This window comes from Mustela putorius, unplaced genomic scaffold, assembly GCF_011764305.1.
Source record: "Mustela putorius furo isolate JIRA1106 unplaced genomic scaffold, ASM1176430v1.1 tig00003875_pilon_pilon_pilon, whole genome shotgun sequence".
Lineage (NCBI taxonomy): Eukaryota > Metazoa > Chordata > Mammalia > Carnivora > Mustelidae > Mustela > Mustela putorius.
The window spans coordinates 9,030,263-9,050,725 of record NW_025422026.1 but is presented as its reverse complement, the minus strand read 5'-3'; the positions used below and the strand labels follow the sequence as shown (position 1 = coordinate 9,050,725).

Genomic DNA, 20,463 nt, shown 5'->3' with positions numbered 1-20,463 from the left:
TGTAGGGGTGATTCATGCCTCTGACAATGGCTGGATTAGAGAATTTCTAGAGTCCAAGATTCTGATCCATTAGGAGAATTCTCCTGGATTCCACAGGGGACATATTTTTCTAAAAGTGTGTGCTGTGTTGAGAGCCAGAATGGGTAGTATTCTGCTGTATTCTGCAGCCTTGTCTTAACCAGCCTAAAGCCCCAAGGCAGCCTCTCCGAGGTTAATCTTTGAACACTCTTAGGCTTACTAACACTTTTCAGGTCGACAGAGGAATTTTTGTCCCACGATGTGTCCAGTAATGCCCAATGTAGTCATTGTGCAATCAGCATTAAATTAGTTATAGGATAAAATGAAACAAATCTGGCGTTTTGAAAAGGGGGACTTTCCTACAAGGCCAGACTTGAGGGAAAGAAAGCCAAAGAACATTTCAACTCAAAAAGCAATTTGCTTTGCAAAAAGAAGTTGGAAAATTACAGCCCATCATACCTAATTACTGCACACATTTGCGTTTGAATGCAAGCTCTCCCTCCAAGGAGCTGTCTCCACAATCCTTCCACTTCACCTCTCAGCAGCCAGAATCCACTGCTGATGGCAAAACAGTCATCGGAACAACGTGATATTGTCCATTTCCTGACAGGGTCGCAGGAGGTACTGACAGATTGAGTGCTGTAGAAAGTCCTGTTCCAAGCAAAGTAATGGGCATGTGATTATGAAAAATAGGATGGAGGAGAATGTAGATATTCCCATGAAAGCTAAATGAACTAAGTGTTTCTCCCTCAAATGTTAAGGATTTGAAGGATATAGGTAGATATTCCCTCCTCCAAGAGATGGAGCTTAATCCTACCCCTTCTGCTCCAGTGTAGGCTACCCTTAGTGATTTTCTGCAAAAAAAAAAAAAAAAAAAAAAAAAGTAGAGTATGGCAAGCAATCAATAGTAACTTCACAGTGGGAGAAACTAGTAAATGCCACTTTACCCAAGTGAACCCAGGGATGATCTCATTGGTGATGTCATCATCTGTGATGTCATCTGGAACTCATGCATTCTGATGGAGGATAGAAAGGCACTCCTCTGAAGACCCATAACCATAGCCTGATAATGAGAGAAAAGTTGGACTCACCCAAATAGGGGGTCATTTTAAAGGATACCTTTTGGTACTCCTCACGACTGTCAAGGTCATGGGAAAAAAAAGAAAGACTGGGAAACTGTCAAGACCAGAGCAGACTAGGGAGACTTGACAACTAAATGCAACGTAGTATCTGGGTTGGAACTTGGAACAGGATGAGGACATGAGTGGAAAAACTGGTGAAATCCAAGGAAGTATAGAGTTTAGTTAATAATAACGTACCAATCAATGTCAGTGTGTTTGTTTTGACAAATGTGCCGTGCTATTGTAAGATGTTAACAATGGGAAACCAGGATGACGAGTATCTTTGCAACGTTTCTGTCAATCCAAAATTACTCTAAATTTAAAAGTTTACCTAAGATTCTCAAAGATTTTCTTTTTTTCTGTGAAAATTTCTCTGCTATCTATTAATGGACCCAGTTTATGCCTCTGATTCTGACCCGTCAGGTGGTTTTAAAGAAATTAGTATGTTCCTCATGAAGGTGTCTATGCTTCCAACTCTATGGCTCAAACACCAGACTTGTGAGTTGTGTTTCGGGAAAGTAAAAGCTTAGCGGGAGCATTCATCAACTGCTTGACAGTTGACCATATAGCGGCTCTGAAAACCAGAAGAGGGTCATAATGCTTACCCTAATTGTGTACAAAGTCACTAGTAACAGCCCGTGTAGTGGCAAGACACAATGATAATCACCCTAGGTAAAATGGGCATAAGTGTGGTGATGTTAAAACAGTAGACTTTATTTTGTGCAGGAATGAGGAAAGGGGGCTTTAGAATGAATTGGGTCAAACACTGCTCCCAAGTACGGTCCTGCCTCTGCAGCATCTGAGTGAAGAAAGAGAACTTTCTTAGTTATGGTGAATCTCGTGCTTAATTTATCTGATTGGTTGACCTCCAAGAAGACAGGAGCCAAAACTTAAGATAGAATCAGTCATGGGGTGCCTGGTCAGTTAAGTTAATCAGTCAGTTAAGTGGCTGACTCTTGATTTCGGTTCAGGTCATGATCTCAGGGTCGTGAGATGGAGCCCTGGGTGGGGCTCTGTACTCAGTGGGGAGTCTGCTTGAGGGTTCTTGCTCCCTCCCTCTTCCTCTACCCTCCCCCATGAATAAATAAACAAATCTTTAAAAAAAAAAAAAAAAGGACAGAGTAGGTCAGAAACAATTCAAAAGGTTTTTAGAAGAGGTTTCCACCCTGGAATTGGGAGAGCCATGGCTAACCAAAAGAACCTGTTGCCCCTTTGGAAAGAACTTCCTGCTTCCTCATTGTCCATCTCTATTAACTTTGTTTCCAAAATGAAACTTCTCATGAGTAGACTTTCCGTCTCCTCTCATACCTCTCCCTGATCTCCCATTCACTACACTTATGTATTAAAATCAGTTTGAATTTGATAGTGATAACACACCAATAATTTTTGTCTATTTTGTCTTGTTTTGCAGCTGGATTGAGAACTTCCATAATGGTGGCACCTGCTGAGCCCCCCTCATCCCGGGTTTAATGTATTAATGAGTATCACATAAGCTTAATAAACAATTGATTGAATGGATGGGTAGAATGACAGATAAACAGACATTCTGTCAAGTTATTGCCTATGGAGGAAGTCATGACTCTTTGTAACTGTACTTCTTGGGGATTTTCAAACAGTAATTTTCAGTTCCTCCTCTTCAAACGAGATAGGGAGGTGTCCCTGGATCTCTGTGTTGATGTCCCAGCCATGTCTTTCAGATTCATCCAAAGGATCACTGTCCAAAGCAACTTTCATCACTATGACATTTATCTGAATTCCAGAAAGGAAAATCGAAACAAATTTGCACTCCTTAAGTGGGAGCATTGAATGGAGAGCTTGTAGAGTATCTCTTTAGTTTTTGGAATTCAGCCCTGGCAATTAGAGGAGAGTAGCCCGATGTCCTCTTTGTGGGTTATGTGATCCTACACAGCTGCAGGCACTTTTCTGGGCTATTAAAATTGTGACTTAAATGGCTAATTGCCAAACATTCAGGGTTTGGTTGCTGAATCTTTTAATAGACTATTTTTCCTCCCACTGTCCCATTATAATCTCTGACCCTTGAAGACTTGATCCATAATGAAACTACCATCTCCACCCCGAGAAACTCTTTTTTTCTATTACCTTTCCCATTTATTTAACCTCTCAACCCTCATTGATTTTATACCAGCCTGCTGACATTGATTTTCTGGAATCTTCTTGTTTCTTGGGCATGAACTATGAAAAAGACAAAATACCATCCATTTGTATTCAGTGTGGTCTTCAAGTAAAAACTGTTTACTTTCTCTTACTCTCCCTCTGCTTCATGAAATACAGTCTGGGTTCTTAAAGAACCTGGAGGGAAGCCATGAACAAGAGGAATTCACATTAAGTAGGCACAGTGTCCTTGGTGGGGTTATGGGGTGACATCTGTACATCTTTATGGCTCTGGTATGGGATGCTCACATTCTAAAGAGATATCCAGGATATTCATAAATAGAGGGTAGAGTCTGGATGAATTTAAGAATGCATTATACAGAAGTTCCTGTTGGTGAGGGATGAGCCTTTTCCGGGAGAATGGTTTACAGAATGCTGCCACATGTTACATGTTACCTAATGAGGATTAATTTTTGAACACCTTCATTTACTAAAGGAGATCAACAGAACCTGTAGTAGAGATACAGATGAAAAAAACATGTTATTAACCAAGTCTTTGGTCTTTGGATGATCTGGTTATGAATGTATAGGATATCTGGAAAGATTAATAAGATGACAAACTTATTTCCAAACTCCTTTCTGTTTAGCAGTTGCATTGCGGTTATAATTAATATAACAAATCTTGCAAGGAATTCTCATTGCAGCTGGCCAATGACACTGAGGTTCTTGGATGTATTTGGTTGGAAATATTTTCCTTTGAAGATGAGAATTACTGGAATGGAAATCATGGTTGAGTTTTCTCAGAGGTGCTTGGTGTGGACCAGCTGGTCCCACAGTGTCAGGACAAGGGTTGAGATGCTTCTGATTTATGCTTCATGAGATAAAGGCATGCTATCTAAAGGGGATGAGTAATTTCTTTTCATAGTAACTTAAAGCTGAGCATTTGCAAGGTTTGTTCTGAGCTGCTCACCACAATTTGGCCTTCAAACAAGGAAATTACAATAGAAATTCTTCGACCTTAACTACAGACCTTAGCTGCTGATGACTATGTTTACGTGAGATAAGTCACCCAGAAGCACAAGGTCTCTTTGTGTTTTCAACCTCGGCCATAGGTTGTATGATATACTGACTCCCTCTTGTTACTGTTTGAATTTTTTCATATATAATATTGTGCTTTTCATTGAGGTTAAAGCCTTGGTTCCTCCTGAAAGGTTTAATCAATGCCAGCATAAATCTTTCGTGAATGGGGTGGGTTCTCATACGGGAAAGAAGAATTTGGAAAATATCCTTAGATTGCAGGATAGTAAATCCAATGTCTTTTGATTTTACTGACTTTGGCCTATAGTTTGGTGACTGTAGACATAATTTAGGGTAACCCCAGGTAGCATGGAAAGGTGGCATATACTAGAAGGATACTTACCAAAGGAAGGTGGGAGATCATACCTCTTGGGAAACCTTGGTGGGAGAGAAAGAAACTATAGTATGTTAGAGCCAAACTACCCATCTACCAAACCCATTTTCTCTTCTTGTAATGCAAAATCTGGAGTCATGGTAAAGTTTGTGTCCTAGTTCTATAATTTACTATGTCAGTAGTTTTGGTAAGAAGGTGAATCCCCAGGAGCAGATCATCTCTTAGTTGTACTGGCTGTTCTCGGTAAAGTGCTCTCTCAACTTCTCCCGCTAACCTAACCTTAAAATATTTGGGCCTATTTTATTAATGGAAGCAAGAAGTTCCATATAGGTTATGCTAACTCATCCATATGACCAAAATCTACTAATCTTACCATAACCATACATTAGTCAAGAAAACACTTCTTAGACTGAGAGGTCCGTGACAACCAAGACTTTACTGACTTGTTTACAATGCATTCCCAGTTCCTTTACTACCCACCCAATACATACCCTCCACTTACATCAACTCCATGTTTTCAATAACTGAGTCTATCATGGGTAACTCATGAAGAATGTTGGAAATAAAACAAAGGAGAATCTTAGTCTGTACCTTCTAGAATGTGCTGGAAGTTCTTTAGTGAATCAGAACCAATCACTATAGAGGGCGGATGAACTAATAATCCTCCCCAAATAAATAGATGTAATGTCTCATGCTAACCAAAGTCACACCCTTAATTAATTCTTGGTTGTTGATGTTTTTTCAAGTAGTTGAGTAGATGGTAGACATCACCGTAGAATGAGATATGCTAAATTCAACAAGTTGTTATGTAACCCTGTTTGTGTATCTGATTAATCATATGTCTGATCTAAATATCTACAGCTGGTTTTGTGTGAAAGTAGAAACCAGGAAACTGTCAGGGAGAAGTAGTTTATGGGATGATTGAAAGGATCCAGTTGCAAGAATATCTCTCTGACCTGGCTTTCACTGATCCCTGAAACAAAGAGAACTTTATTCTTTTGATTTATGTCATTATCCTCATTAGGTATCCTGGGAGGGTTACCGTGTAACACAGGAATTAGTCATTAATGTATTAGTCTAGTTCTTGTCCAGGGCCAGTTTTGCATTTGGTAGTGTCTATAGACATTTTTGGTTGTCACAGGTTGGGGTAGGGTGGGCTAGACATTGGAATCCATTGGTGAGAAACCAGGGATACTGCTAAACATCTTACAATGCATGGGATAGCACATCCCCGAACCATGCAAATAATTATCTGGCCCCAAATATCAAAAGTGCTGAGGTACAGATGTTGGTCATAAACCCGAGTACAAACTAAGTCATTGACAGATCCTCCCAAGGAGATAGCAGAGTGGAGGTTTTAAGAGAGGGTGGGCAAGGTAGACAGAAAGGCATTAATAGAAAATTTGGAGAGCTGGAAGCTGAATGCTGGAATATGCCTTAGAGGCTACTGGCCAACATCTGTGAACTGAAAGGAAAATAATTACATCTTCCTGGGAAATATGCCAAATGTAGGCTCTAATTTTAGAATGTCAGAGTGTTACCTTAACTTGAGAAAGGTCAGGAGAGGTCTCTTGGTGGGGGTAAGAAGAGGGTTCATTGACCTGAAGTCAACATTGACCTCTTTAATGTGTCTCTCACTCGACCTATTCTGGATCCCAGGGGATACATTTAGGAGAGCTTTATGCTCTACCTGGGATCGCTGAGGGCACACCTGTCCCCAAAGACTCTTGGAGAACTTTCAAGCAGATGAACACACATCACCATTCTCTCTCTTATTCCTCTTTTCAGAGTCTGACCCATTAATTAACCACCACTGAACCCACAATACCCAAAGTAGAAAGTTGGTGTCCTACCATGAGGTCCTTTTACTAACCCCAGTCTGACATCACTGAATGCCACAGGGTCCTGGAACTGGAAGGGGCTCGAGAGGTCATTACTTTTGATTATCTTATTTGAATAATGAGGAAAGCAAGTAGGGGTCAGAGAAGGGAGGTTATTTGCTTAAAGTCATAAGGGAAAAATTAGGTTTGCATCAGATTAATCAAATCCAAGTCTCATGCTTTCTCTACTCAGTCATGTTTTCTTTTGCAAAAAAGCATTAAGAGAGAAAGAAGCTCAGTAAAATGTTTGTGATATTTTGCAGTTTAAATGGTTGGTTTAGATCCTTTGTTTTTTTCTTTGCTGTCATGCATTTCAAATTCAGTTTTTAAAAATCAAATTTTCAATGTTTTTTATTGAATTGATAGTTGTTCTTTTTTAAAGATTTATTTATTTATTTTAGAGAAGGAGAGAAAATGTGGAAACTGGGGCAGAAGGAGAGGGAGAGAGTCTCAAGCAGACTCTACTGAGCATGGAGCCTGATTAGTAACCTATCTCATGACCCTGAGATCATGACCTGAACCAAAACCAAGACCCAACTGACTGTGCCACCCAGGCTCCCTGTTGACAGATTCTTTTTTTTTTTTTTTTTGAAGATTTTATTTATTTATTTGACAGACAGAGATCGCAAGAGAGAAAGAGGGGGAAGCAGGCTCCCCGCTCCCCGCTCCCTTGATCCCAGGACCCTGAGATCATGACCTGAGCCCGAAGACAGAGGCTCAACCCAGTGAACCACCCAGGCGCCCCTGTTGACAGGTTTTTGAGATTGGTGTGCATTTGCAGTTACTATTGCTGTGTCCAAAATTATCCCAACTTCAGTGGCTCAAAATAACCATTTCGTTTTTCTCATCATTTTGAAAGGACTCAGCAGGGCAAGTCTTACTTGGTGTCTCTTGTGTGATGGCCTTGGAAGTTGACTGAGGCTGCAATGATCTGAACATTCAACCCATCCAGATATCCAAAATTGCTCCTTCTCATAGTTCACAGCAGATGCCATGTGATCCCAGCTTCATTGAGAGCTTAACTGGGGCTCTCTACCCACCACACCATATGGGTTTTTCCATATCTCCTGGGCTTCCTTACAGCATGTCTGCCGTAGAGAAGTCAGTGCTCTCACATCGGTGGCTCAGGGCTCCAGAGATCACTGTGCCAGGGGTCTGAGCATGAAATTTATTGGTTTATATGGCTCCACCTTGGTAGTTAGTCCTACAGTCTACATTATATTTGGCGTTAAGAGAGTCCCTTGGCCAAGATTCAAGGCTGTGATTCCATGTCTTGGTAGTGGGTTGTGACAAAGCATTTGCAGACATATTTTAAAATCGTCACAGTTTGGTTTCTAGAATGAAGAGTTTTTCACTAAAGAGACATTAATTTAGTTACTTCAGCATGTCCTAATTTTTTTTTTTTGGCAAACTTACTAGCTTTTGAAGCTCAATTCAGAAAACGTGAGGAAAAGTTACTCTTGTACAAATTGTTCAATGTCTTTTGGCCTCAGTCTCTTCCTCAGTGCAGTGGGGAGAGGGTACCTAAATTGTAAGGTGGTTTTGAGGATTAAGCAGCAAGAGGTGTCTGAAACATAGTGGACACTTACACTATGATTAACAGTCATAATCATAGTATTGTTGGCTCTATGGGTTGCCAATCCATACCCTGATGCCTATGTCTTATTCTCAAACTATCTAGACTATCTCTGAAAACCTGCTCTCCCAGAGTGGGTTGGCGAAGGGCATTATCTGCTGGGTTAGGGAACACTCAAGTGTTGGAGCAAGGCCGTGAGGTAACAGGGCTTCCTGAAAATGGGAGACACTCTAAGAGACCAGAGTCAACGTGTTCTTGCTTCATAGTTGTGTTTTAGACTACATTGCTTAGAAAATGCCATCTTCTTGGTGTTTTTGGAAACTGGTGGTCTGGTGTCCATGCAGAGGCACGGCTGACCCAGCCCGTCCTGGGTGCTCTTAATCTTTCATGTGTGTTTCGGAGGTGGATGGGTTCAGGGATTAAGGCAGTGAGTGGCAGCTGCTGGCTAAACAAGAAGGCAGCAACTCACCTCCTCCACATTGGTGCCAAGCTTTGGGTGGGCTGGGACCTGCAAGTGCTATTTGCTTGCTGCATTTAGATGTATTCAGAAGAGCCGAACACTATTTGGCACTTCTTCTCAGTAACCCTGAATTCTAATCTGCAAGTTTCACGCTGTAATTTGTCAACTGTGTTTGGAGAGACCTCACAGGCCTCCTAGACGTAGAGATGGAACCTGCTTTCCAGTGAATGTCATTTAAAAGAAATCAGAGACCATTTCAGGGCTGCAATGCTGTTGATTGCTGTCATTATTACGATGACTCGAAGTCTTCACCATTTCCGGGGTGGCGGCAAGTGTGCCTGGCGTTGACAAAGCACAGGATTCCAAACTGGGTCTTCCTAGAGGACACACCCTCAGCCTCTTTGAGTGTTTTGTTTATCATCGCCTTCCCCCCAGTTAAGAGTGTTGCACTGCGTTGGGACCATGGTGAAGAGGGTGGAAGATTGATCCAAGAAGTTGCATCTCAAAGGTTCTTCAGGTCTATTTTTAGGTTCTTCACTTTTTGTTGGGCAGCATCATGGCACATATTTATTTACCAGTGGTTTATTGAGCACATGTTGTGACCAATGCAAAGAGCTAAACATTTCACACCCACTTTGGTACTTCTAACCCAACTGTACCCATGAGCTAGGTACAAGGATTAGTCCCGGGGTTCCTGGGTGGCTCAATTGTTAAGTGTCTGCCTTCAGGTCCTGGGATTGCATCCCGCATCAGGCTCCCTGCTCTGCTGCAAGCCCGGTTCTTCCTCTCTCATTCATCACTGCTTTGTTGCTTCTCTTGCTGTGTCTCTCTCTGTCAAATAAATAAAATCTTAAAAAGAAAAAAGGGACATTAGTCCCATAATGAGAGTGATAAAATGAAATCTTCAAGTGATTATGGTAACATAGGTTTATCTCAATTAAACGTACATGCTTTTGGGATGCTTGGGTGGCTCAGTTGGTTAAGCATCTGCCTGTGGCTCAGGTCATGATGCCAGGGTTCTGAGATCGAGTCCCGCATTGGGCTCCTTGCTCAGTGGGGAGCCTACTTCTCCCTCTGCCTGCTACTCTGCTGGCTTATGCCCCCCCCTCTCTGATAAATAAATAAATACAATCTTTTAAAAAAGGACATGCTTTTATAATAGGTATGAAGTCTGCCCACCTGGAGCTGTCAGAGAAAGGGAAAATACAGAGAAAGGGAACACAGGGTGTGAGTGTGTGTGAATGTATGCAGGGACTAGCCAGGGTTAAGAGGTGAAGGCTGAAACAGGCCTCTTTGGTCACAATGCTTATCATAAGGTGATGGAAAAAAAAAAGTACATCCTTTTAAACTCCTCTCCCTTTTCCCTACTCCAGCCTCGTGGCTGTCTTCATGTCCCCTACCTTTGCCATGTTTCTGCGAGCCACCAGACTCGGTATACCACTCTGTATGCCACTCGCCTTTGGCTCTATTTCACCCTGAGCTTCCTTCGCTCCCATCTTCACCTGGTTAATTCCTGCTTATTCTTCAGTTCTTGACCTTCTTGTGACTTCTTAAGGGAATCATTTTCTGACTCATGTCAAATAAGCTTATTTTACATGACAATACAAAACCTAGACACTTATCCCTAGTCTCAATTTTACACCCCTTTGGGTGACTACTTAGGTAATCGCTGCTGCTCTAACTAGCTTGAGAGCCTCAGGAGGACAGGGATTGTGCATTTTTTATGCTACCTGTGGTGTTCTGGTACCTAATACAGTGTTTGATACACCGTAAGTATTCAACAATGTCTGCCAAATGAATGAAAAATGGACCACATTCTATCCTACCCCACACTGGACTCTGGATATCCTCTTACCTGGGAGGAAGATCAGTGATTTCCTTAACAATTAATTACATAAGACTCAATTTCTAATTGGGATGTTTGTCAAATTCTGGGGCCTGAGAACTATGAGAAAAGAATGAGAACTATGGGATTGTTCATTCTCAAGGTTCCATCTAAGACATTCTAGCCAGAAAACATTACCCACCATTTTATTTTATTTTGTTTTACTTTATTTTGTAACACTGTGTTATAAAACCATGTCACCCATCATTCAGCTTCCGTAACTATGACAACTTTTCTTTTTATATGACAAACTTTTTATACGCCCCACTATTTCCACCAATACCCCCATAATATTGAAACAAATCTCATTTCATCTCATTCATAGATCTTTTGGCTCATATTCCTAAAACACCTCTCTCTTTTGAACCTGTTTCAGACTCAACAGGAAGTTTTACCTTCTGTCTAAACTATAGTTCTAATGATGCAGCTTCTGTCCATTTCCTTCGGGTTAAAAACAGAGAACCACCTGTCCCCACTTTTGGTCTTACAACCGCTTTTGGTAATTGAAGTTAGTGATTAGTGCTCCCTTCCGTCATTCATTACCAACTCCAAATTTAATAATGTCTTTTAGTTAACCAATGGACCATCACTAGTGAGTGTTCACACTGCATGACTGGAAGAACAAATTTATTTTCAGCAATATGGTTTTCTTGGGCTATGAGCTGTGTCCTGTGCTCCTGGCTCATGAGTTTGGAAGATTTTTTTGTCTTATTCTTTAGAGATCAAGAATTTCAGAATTCACAGTTTCCTCCAACCTGTGGAAAGAGAGTAGCAGAGTGCTAGCACCCTACTTCTGTGGTACCAGGGGTGCTATGCAAAATGGGATGGGGATGTTTTTTCACTGTCAGTAAAATTGGACCTGAACTTGAGAAAATTGGGAAGAGGGGCATGGACTACTTCTTTTCTTCCTTCACTTTAAGCCTGTGATAGTGTTGATGTTCTCTATTTATTGGCATCCTACATTAGTCTCCTCTTTTTTTTTTATTATTTTTAATTTTTTTAGATTTTATTATTTATTTATTTGCCAGAAAGAGAGAGACAGAGAGTACAAGCAGGGTGAGTGGCAAGCAGAGGGAAGAGCAGGTTCCTCACTGAGCAAGGAACCCGATGCAGGGCTCAATCCAAGGACACTGGGATCATGACCTGAGCGGAAGACAGATGCTTAACTGACTGAGTCACCCAGGTGCCCCCAGTAGTCTCTTCTTATCTGTGGTTTTGCTTCCCGTGTTCTCGGTTACCTATGGCCAGCTGTGGTCTGGCAGGAGACGAGCCCCACTCTGACCGTCACAATGCCTACCTGATTCACCTCGCTTCATCCCATCACATAGGCATTTTACTCCCTGACCTCATCCCCAGGGGAGGGGTGAGTGCAGAACAATAAGGTATTTTGTGTGTGTGTGAGAGAGACTACAGTCACATATGTTCTATGACAATATATCGACATAATTGTTGTTTTATTATCAGTTATTGCTGTTAATCTCTTCCTGTGCCTAATTTATGAGTGAAGATTTCTCAGAGATGTGTAGGTGTAAGAAAGCACGTAGGATAGATAGGATTCGCATATAGAGGATTCCTACTATCCGTGGTTTCAGGCACCCACTGGGGATCCTGTAAAGTGGGGACCGCTGTGTTCGATCATTTGTTCAGTCGCTGATAGAAACATTGAACTGCGTACCTTGTTAACTTCTGTAACAATGTTCTCACTGGAGTATACTTTGAGGTGAGTCGTTCATTGACTAGAAAAGGACAGCAAGACTCTGGCAGATCACGCACTAAGCTTCCATTCCAGAATTTACCGTCGACTCTCTGCAAGATCCCATGCTAGGATCTGAGGATACCAAGGGGAACAAGACAAAATACTTGCTCCAGAGTTGCTCTCAATCTAAAGGGAGTGTGCAAGATTAAAAAATGGTTTTCAATTCTCTACTACGCCTCCAGTTCAGAGGTGGAGCCTAACTCTGTCTACTCGAATCCGGGCTTTGAACGGTGACTTGACAGACCAAGAGAATGCAGCAGAGATGGTGGTTGAACTTTTGAGGCTTCCCCCCAGCCTCAAAAACCCCAGGATTCCAAGCCTGGAATCCTTGCTCTGGGGGAAGCTAGTTGCCATGTAAAAAGTCTAATTACCTGTCGTGCTGGAAAGGACACATGTAGGTACTCTGGTCAACAGTCCATGGTGAGCCCAGTTCTCCAACCTGCCAAGGGGACACCATCCCTGCCAAGGTGTCACCGTCATAGAACTTTCAGACCAGCCAGCCCATCTACCCGCTGAGGACCACCAGGGACCTTGGTTGACACCATGGACAATAAAAGAATCCCCTAGGCAAGTTCTGCCCAAATCCCCCACCCACAAAATCCAGAGAGAAATAAAAAGGCTTTTGTTTTGAGCCATTACATTTTGGCTCAGCTTGTCACCCCACAATAGACCATCAGGACAAGGAGGTAAGAAAATGAGCAGGGTCTAGTAAGAATTCTCTCATAGGGGCACCTGGGTGGCTCAGTGGGTTAAAGCCTCTGCCTTCAGCTCAGGTCATGATCCCAGGGTCCTGGGATCGAGCCCCGCATTGGGCTCTCTGCTCAGCAGGGAACCTGCTTCCCCCGCCCCCTCTCTCTCTGCCTGCCTCTCTGCCTGCTTGTGATCTCTCTCTGTCAAATAAATAAATAAAATCTTAAAAAAAAAAGAATTCTCTCATAAAGGTAGGTACAACATGGGTTGTGGGAAAACAAATGTAGAGCGAACAGTTCAGAGAAGCTAAGACACCACATTGCATCACTTAAGGGAGCACCAGTCATGTTGTAGTATTTATGAATGGTACCCCCTGGAGTTGTGCAGTGCCCAACATGAACAGACGTATGGCGGTTTTGGGTAATGGGTGCCGGGAAGGCAGCTTAGCTGGGAAAACTGTATAAGAAGGGCACTGGAGCTTGGAACTGAGCTCCAAGTAGGTTTCATGGGCTAAGGCCGAGGGGAAAGAGCTAGTCCTCCAGCAGGGGGCAGCAACCTGAGCAAAGTTATGCAGTCAAGAGTATCCAGGATGGACTTGGGGCATGGCCCGTGGTCTTGTGTGGTCAGCAGGCTCAGTGCTGGGAGGGACGGAGTGGCCACAGGTGAGCCTCAAAAGCTGTGTGATGTGAAGGGTCTTAATTACATATTATCATGAGGAGTCAGCAGGAGGAAAGCAATGGGAGCCGCAGATGATTTCAAAGCAAGGGAGCAACAAATGCGAAACAGTATTTGAGAAAATTGCAGTTCAAAACCCCACAGACTGTGAGAGACACTGTTTGTTCTTCCAACTGCCTGCCTCTCCATGAAAGCTTGGCAGAACCAGTTTTCATAGGAAAGTCTTAAACAACAGGGGATTACTCAATGATTCATTTAAAAGGATCATTAAAGGAAAATTGAGGCACATCACATCCTGCCTTCTTTAATTGCTCATTTATTATTACAGTGGGTGAGATAATGGCTTTGTGTTATTCTTCTAAACAGTGTAAAATATTTATTGGTAAATATAGCAGTGCATAAATTAATGCCATTTGGGATTTGGTATCGCATTTTTTTCTCCACCGATAGCCATAATTTTTATTTAAAGAAAAACAGTATTGTGCTGATTCCTTCTGGCTCAGGGCTGAGTGAGAACATTAGGAACGCAACATCTATAGGATGATACCGTCTCTTCGTTTCCATGGGGGTGGCTGGCCTTCCAGGGGTTTGTGAAATTAATTTCTTTCCTGTTTATTAAGACCATAATATTTGCTAAGAGGGCATGTGGAGGTGTGAAATTTTCTTCTTTGCTCCATCACATCATGTCGGTAACGAACTACTTAACTAACAGTGGCTTTTACAAGGGCAGGTATTTATTATTTCACATATCTGAAAGTGCCCAGATAGGGGGTTCCATAAAGTTGATTCAAGTGGCTTCACAATGTCAACAATGACCCAGGATCATGTCCTTATATGACAGCACCCAAAAACAGGAAAGAGAATTTTTTTTGCCTTTTTTTTCTTTTAAAGGTTTTATTTATTTATTTGACAGACAGAAATCACAAGTAGGCAGAGAGAAAGAGAGAGAAGCAGGCTCCCTGCCAAGCAGAGAACCTAATGCGGGGCTGGATCCCAGGACCCTGGGATCATGACCTGTGCTGAAGGAAGAGGCTTAACTCACCGAGGCACCCAGGCGCCCCCTGCCTCGTTTGTTTTTAAAGTTCTCTCTCTTTTTGGGGGGTGCCTGGGTGGCTCAGTGGGTTAAGCAACTGCCTGGCTTGGGTCATGATCCTAGAGTCCTAGGATCGAGTCCCACATCTCAGCAGGGTGTCTGCTTTTCCCTATGACCTCTCCTCTCATGCTCTCTCTCTCAAATAAATGAATAAAATCTTAAAAAAAAAGAAAAGAAAAGAAAAGGGCCTCTCTCTCTCTCTACCTTTTTAAATCCTGGGGGCGGGGGATCTTTTTGGAATCTCAGCAGATGTTTATTGAGGTTTCCTTATCCAGATCTGGGGTTAGACTCATCTCTTAATCAATCTCATGAAATGGAGAAAGCCTCAGAGGAGAGGCTCCGGGGCCCCTTCCTGGGGCAGGGGAGAGTATGACAAGCGTGCTCCATCAGCACACTGCTACAAATGGGGTTTTCTTGGAAGCAATTACAGAGGGATGTCTCAGGCATCTGCAGCCAAGTGTGTTGGCCACAGGTCAAAACAATTTAGGGGTGGTGATTTAGGATATTCTGCATGCCCAGCTCTATATCCCTGCTGGCAGATACAATAGAAGCATATAGAACAATGCTTGTTCTCAGAGAGTTTTAGTGGGCATTGCAATAAGGCAGGCAATTCTTAGGCTTGAGATATTAATTCAACACAATATATGGATGATCTATCACACCTTTGGAGATGGGGAATCAGAGATGAATAAGACCTAGTTCTTGCCCACAGGAATTCACAATTCCCTTCACCATCTGCCTCCTTCAATCTGGTCATATGGAAGCAGTTTCATCCCCGGATGTCACCACACTCTGTCACGCTTCCCTCTGAGCTCACAGGGCTACAACATAGTTGGAACCCTCCCCTCCCACCCCCTTTCCGCCTGGCTTCTCTTAGTAGTCTCTCACGGACCTGGCTAGGTTAGAGCTCCTTCCCTGGATCCTGTAGCCTCTTCTCTTTGTCGTAGTCTTTACCATTCTAGGTCCTGATCGTGCGCCAGGCCTGGAACCCCATGAAGGCAGATTGCATTTTGATCAATTTGCATCTTTAGCCTGGTGCCTGGAACGTAGATGGTTTTCAGTGAACATTTGTGGGATGAGTGCATGAATAATTGAATGAAAGGAAATTAAATCTGGATCTTTTATTCCTCTTCAATAAGTTTCTACTGTATTAGTTTTTCTCTTTTCCTTTTTCTCATCTCCCCGTTTCCTCTCTTATGTTCCGTTTCTTGGCTCCTGATTCTAACACATGAATCCAGCATTTTACAAGTTACATAATATGGTAGATCCTGGCTTTTACTTTTTATCCCCTTGCCTCTTCTTAGAAAGGAGAGCAATTTTGGGGGTGCTGGAGGTGGATCCAAAACCACTAGGGACTATCAGGAACCATTCAGGGACTTAGTTTTTTACCCTGAGCCACCTTTGGGTCCACTTTCAAAGGGCCGCAGTCCTGCTGTGATCGTGTGAGTTATAACATGAAAGAGAAATATATATACACATTTTAAAGATTTTATTTTTAAGTAATCTCTACACACAATGTGGGGCTTCAACTCACAACCCTGAGATCAAGAATCTCATGCTCTACCGATTGAGCCTGCCAGGTACCTACCCCCTTTAAAAAAAAAAAAAATTAATACATGTAAAACCCCAAAACGACAGTGTTCAGAAAACTCCTAGCTCGGTGGAGTAAAAATTAACAAAAGTAAGCCCGTTTACAATGCAGTGGAGGGGCGAGCCCGGGGAGCTCCTTTGCCCTACGGGTTGTCAACTGCAGACCCAACAGGAAGAAACTTGCCTCCTAGGGAGATACATTTTACTTTACTATCCCAGCAGGAGGAAGAAAATTTTCCTTCTTGCCCTGGCAACAGCCCAGCCAATGAGGGACCGCCACAACTCAGCCAATCAAAAGCCCCTATAATTTGAACTCCCACTTTACTCCAATGGCTCTTTCGCTTGTAGTGGCCCGCCCACCTTCCCTCTATAAAAGAGCCCCGCGCGGCTTCCTTCCCAGGACGTGGTTGTACTTTTGCAGGAACGTGCACGTGGGTTACTCCCAAGCAAACCCGATTTTGCTGGTAAAATAACTGACAGTTTTATTTTTAAGGCTACATGTGACCAGGCGGAGATGCTTCGGGAGAATGCGGGAGCTCCCAGCTGTTCCTGAGTTACAACCTTTTTATAACAAACTGGTAACTTAGTAAGTAAAATGTTTCTCTGAGTTCTGTGAGCTGCTCTAGCGAGTAAGCGGCGCCTGAGGAGGGAATCTTGAATTTGTAGCCGGTGGCTCAGAAGTATAGTTGACCCTGAACAACGTGGGCACTGACTCCCCACGCAGTCAAAAATCCTCGTATAACTTTTGTCTCCCCCAAAACTTTAAGAAATAGACTAGGGTTGACTAGAAGCGGTACTGATGATGTGAACAGTCGATTAACACATATCCCGTGTGTTACCTGTATGATGTGCTGTATTCTTAAAGTCAGGTAGAGAAAGTTCCTTTAAAATAATAAGGGAAAATACATTTTTAGCACATTACTGTATTTATGGGAAAAAAAATCCCCATGCGAGTGGGCCTGTGCACTCAAACTCGTGTTGTTCAAGGGCCAGCTGTACAGTGACAACCTGGACGTTGAGGCTGGAGTCTAAAGCAGCCAGCAGGGTTGTGGGACTGAACCCTTGGCCTGTGGAATCTATGCTGTCTCCGGGTACTTAGTGTCTGAATTGAGTTTAATCCTAGGACACACACTGGCATCTGAAGCATGGTTTTTTGGTGTAGGGACACCTGTTCCCAAGCAAACACACATTGGAATTTGTACCAGAATCAAAGACCAGCAAACTCCCCAGAATGATGGCTCTGTTGCTTCTTGGTTTGTGTTCCCAGGCCTGGGTAGACTCTGGACGGGCAGGGAGCACTGACATTGTGCGCATGTATAGATGACATGTGCTGGAGGGTGGCACTCACGTGATGGGAGATGTCAGCCCAGTGCCTGCTGAGACTGTCCTCCTTAAGCCACAGCGCTCAGTGGAGATGGCAGAGCAAACCCAAGTCTTTTCCTGGGGACGTGTAGCTACCAAGTCTCAGATGTCTCATCACACCTAAAAAGGAGTTAAAGAGTTAAATATTGCTATTTTAAGCTCATTACAGATTTTTTAAAAATACAATTTTATTTATTTGAGAGAGAGCGCTCGAGCAGTGTGGGGAGAGGCAGAGGGAGAAGCACATTCTCTGCTGAGCAGGGAGCCCAAACCGGGGCTTGATCCCAGGTCGCTGGGATCATGACCTGATTGAAGGCAGGCACACAACCAAGTCACCCAGGCTGCTCTTTAATCATTATGAATTTTTTTTTGCATTGATTTTCATTTGTAAAAAATAGAGCATTAAAATATCATTTATCCTGATGACTGCATTTTTAAGTTAAAAATCTGCACCCAAGCTGGGGCTTCATTTGCCACGTCCCAGTCCTGGTCTTGGCTGTGCCGTTGAAGTGTGAGTTCCTGGAAGTAATAAGCCCAGGATTGGAGAAAGTGTAAGCACCGCTCTGCCTTGGGGTGTGGTATTGGACTTGATGGCTCCTTTACGGTTCAGTTTGTTTGCCATCTGAAAAACATTGCACACTTTCCCTGCAACAGCCTCAGTTGCAGGTGCTGGGAATACAGATAGGCACAAACTTTGGTCCCTTTTCTAGAGATTATATTTTAATATGGAGTGGGAGTAGAGTGGGAAGCATGCCTAAGTACCATGTGGTGAGTGCGCTGTCAGAAGTAGCCCAGAGTGATGTGGGGAGCAGAGAGACCCAGACCCAGCCTGCAGGGGCGGGGGGGGGGTTGGAATCCTATAGAAAGACATTGGTATACATGGGGGAAAACTGGCATTGACCAGGCTTCAGGAAGAGGGAACAGTGTGATCATAGGTACAGGGGCAAGACCTATGTGGCTGAGCAGAAAACGAGTAGTTCCACATTGTCAAAGCATATGCAGGGGTGTAGTAATGAATAACAAAGCTGGAGAGGTAAGTGGGACAGGGCCATGAGGAGCTTTGGGAACCCTATTAAGGAGCTCTGTCTTTATCCTACATGTAAGGGGGAGTTATTAAGGTCTTTGAAGTAGATGGGGGAACCTGAGACTAATGTGAAGATTAAAGCTTTGCCTTAAATAACCTACCTAAAAAATATAGCATATAGGGCTCCTTTTTTTCCACATTCTTGCCAACATTTGTTATCTCTGGTCTTTTGATAAAAACCATTGTTGTAGGTCTGAGGTGGTTTCTCACTGTGTTTTGATTTGTATTTTCCTGATGATGAGTGATCTTGAGCATTTTTTCATGTACGTATCAGCCATCTGTACGTCTTCTTTGGAAAAATGTCTGTTCGGGTCTTTTGCTCATTTTAATATTGGATTATTTGTTTTTCTGCTATTGAGTTGTATTAATTTTTTAATATATATTTTGGATATCAGTCCCTTATCAGATATTTGCTTTGAGAGTATTTTCTCCCATGTTGCCTTTTCAATTTATTGATTGTTTTTTTTTTTGCTGTGCGGAAGCTCTTTCTTTAGTGTAATATGGTCCCAATTGTTTATTTTAGGTTTTGTTCCAGTTTCTTACCCCAGAAATCATCGCCAAAACCCATGTCAGGGCTCCCCCCCCCCCGTGTGTGTGTGTGTGTGTGTGTGTGTGTGTGTGTGTGTTTCCCCTAGGAGTTTTGTGGATTCAGGTCCTACATTTGAATCTTTGAGCCATTTCAAGATAATGTTCTTGAGTAGTATAAAAGATAGGATTCCTAGGTATTTATAAAAAAGAATTGAAATCAGACTCTTGGTGAGATACCTGTGCACACCCATGTTCACTGCAGCAGGTTTAATGATAGCCAAGACATGGAAGCAACCGAAGTGTCCATCAATGGAAGAATGGATAGTGATACCAATCTTTAGAGAAGGGACAAAGTTTTGTGTACATCTGTGATCCTAGCACCTGGAACACAGTTTGTTCTAGGGAAAGTGTTTCGCAGAATGCTACCACACTGAACCATAAAGGAGCCATAAAGTCCAATACTCGCACACACCCATGCACACACACTTCAGAATATTATTCAGCCATGAGAAAGAAAGTCCTCCCATTTGCAACAACATGGATGGACCTTGAGGACACCATGCTGTGTGAGATAAGTCACCCAGGGGAAGACGAATGCTATAGGATATCACTTAAGTGTGCAATGTAGAAAAAAACAGAGTAGAATGATGGTTACCAGGGCGTGGAAGTGGTGAGATTTGGTACTACCTTAGGTTTCTCTTGAGAAAATGAGTATTCATCCTTACCATTCAGAGATGCCTTTCCCTCGGAACATTTTCGTGGATCTCTGTTCCTGCTCTCTGCCCTGTATTTCAAAGCAATCTAAGCCTGCTTCGCCAGCTTGGCAGGCAAAACCCCTTCTCATTTGCTATCTCTGCCTAAAGTATTGATGCTTCTTCCCCCCCCCCCCTTTTTTTTTTGTTGTTGTTTAAGAAACGCATTCTTTTCTTTTTTCTTTTTGCAAATTTTAATTCTAGTATAGCTAACATACAGTGTTCTATTAGTTTCAGGTGTACCCTGTAGGGATTCAGCAATTCTCTACATCACTCGGGGCTCATCAGGATAAGTGTGTCTTCATCCCCTTCACCTGTTTCCCCTATGCCCCTACCCACCTCCCCTCCAGTCATCAGTTTGTTCTTTATAGTTGAAAGTCTGTTTTTTGGTTGGTCTCCTTTCCCCCTTTCTTCCTTGGTTTTGTTTCTTAAATGCCATATAGGAGCGACATGTGTTGCTTATTCTCTTG

At 42.8% G+C, this 20,463-nt stretch overlaps 1 protein-coding gene and 1 long non-coding RNA gene across 2 annotated transcripts in view; one reads left to right on the top strand and one right to left on the bottom strand.

Annotated features, from left to right (window-relative positions):
• Positions 1-20,463, top strand: part of AGBL1 (AGBL carboxypeptidase 1) — a 727,538-nt gene that overhangs the window by 38,733 nt on the left and 668,342 nt on the right. The gene's annotated exons all lie outside the window — the stretch shown is intronic.
• On the bottom strand, positions 3,332-5,201 carry LOC106003889. Its single transcript, XR_001176638.2, has 3 exons — positions 5,165-5,201; positions 4,672-4,706; positions 3,332-3,761 (listed from the first exon to the last, which is right to left on the bottom strand). It is a non-coding gene; the product is annotated as an uncharacterized LOC106003889 (long non-coding RNA).